This window comes from Perkinsus marinus (genome assembly GCF_000006405.1).
Source record: "Perkinsus marinus ATCC 50983 genomic scaffold scf_1104296956842, whole genome shotgun sequence".
NCBI lineage: Eukaryota > Perkinsozoa > Perkinsida > Perkinsidae > Perkinsus > Perkinsus marinus.
In genome coordinates this window covers 1-1,264 of record NW_003207343.1, presented here as the reverse complement: position 1 = coordinate 1,264, position 1,264 = coordinate 1, and the positions used below count along the sequence as shown (strand labels likewise).

Sequence of the window (1,264 nt, the reverse complement as noted above, 5' to 3'; positions counted from 1 at the left end):
ACGCTGTACCAGCAAGTGAGTCAAATATTGACTGTTCAGATCCAGCATGTCATATGCGTAGGAGTAAGCTATACCAGGAGCGAGGATTGAACTCGCGATCTTCTGCGTGTAAGGCAGACGTCATAACCACTAGACCATCCCGGCGACGGAACCGTTGAACCAAGCTCAATCCAGCAAGTGAGTCATATATTGATTGTTCAGATCCGGCATGTCATATGCGTAGGAGTAAGCTATACCAGGAGCCGGTATTGAACTCGCGATCTCCTGCGTGTAAGGCAGACGTCATAACCACAAGACCATCCCGGCGACGGAACCGTTGAAACAAACTCAATCCAGCAAGTGAGTCATATATTGATTGTTCAGATCCGGCATGTCATATGCGTAGGAGTAAGCTATACCAGGAGCGGGTATTGAACTCGCGATCTTCTGCGTGTAAGGCAGACGTCATAACCACAAGACCATCCCGGCGACGGAACCGTTGAACCAAGCTCAATCCAGCAAGTGAGTCATATATTGACTGTTCAGATCCGGCATGTCATATGCGTAGGAGTAAGCTATACCAGGAGCGAGGATTGGAATCGCGATTTTCTGCGTGTAAGGCAGACGTCATAACCACTAGACCATCCCCGCGACGGAACCGTTGATGGAAAGTCTCGCCAGAGGCTAGGGTCAACTCCAGAGGAAGTGATTCGATGGGCGAGCGAGCTTGGTCGCTCGCAGGTGCTTCAATAATCCGAGGATTCCGAAGGAAAGTTATTAGTAACTGACAGTTTTTTTTCTCCTAGGATCTTTCGGTAGTCGATCCGTCGGGATGTATGACCAGCACATTCTACCCTACATGCTCGTTGACTTTGAAGGCCATAATTGGTCGAGTAGCGCCTTGGGAGTTGTACATTGACAGCACAAGTGTACTACTGAAGCCTAGGAAGATCCTGTTGGTCGTATTAATGGTGTAGGAACGCGTCACCGAGCGCAGATCCTATCCTCACTGTGGGTGCTGGTTCGGCCATGTTATAGACGAGAGGCTTAGGAACGCGTCATCGAGCGCAGATCCTTTCCTCAGTGTGAGTGTCGAGTTGGCCTATTATCAGTGAGAGGCTTAGGAACGCGTCATCGAGCGCAGATCCTATCCTCAGTGTGAATGTTGGTTCGGCCATGTTATAGATGAGAGGCTTAGGAACGCGTCATCGAGCGCAGATCCTTTCCTCAGTGTGAGTGTCGAGTTGGCCTATTATCAGTGGGAGGCTTAGGAACGCGTCATCGA

The 1,264-nt window shown here is 50.0% G+C and overlaps 4 non-coding genes across 4 annotated transcripts; all 4 read right to left on the bottom strand.

Moving 5' to 3' along the window:
• Positions 1-71: 71 nt before the first annotated feature.
• On the bottom strand, positions 72-144 carry Pmar_PMAR024993. Its single transcript has one exon. It is a non-coding gene; the product is annotated as a tRNA-Val (tRNA).
• An 89-nt stretch (positions 145-233) lies between these two features.
• Positions 234-306, bottom strand: Pmar_PMAR024992. Its single transcript has one exon. It is a non-coding gene; the product is annotated as a tRNA-Val (tRNA).
• Positions 307-395: 89 nt separating this feature from the next.
• Pmar_PMAR024991 lies at positions 396-468 on the bottom strand. The gene has a single exon. It is a non-coding gene; the product is annotated as a tRNA-Val (tRNA).
• An 89-nt stretch (positions 469-557) lies between these two features.
• On the bottom strand, positions 558-630 carry Pmar_PMAR024990. Its single transcript has one exon. It is a non-coding gene; the product is annotated as a tRNA-Val (tRNA).
• Between the last annotated feature and the right edge of the window lie 634 nt (positions 631-1,264).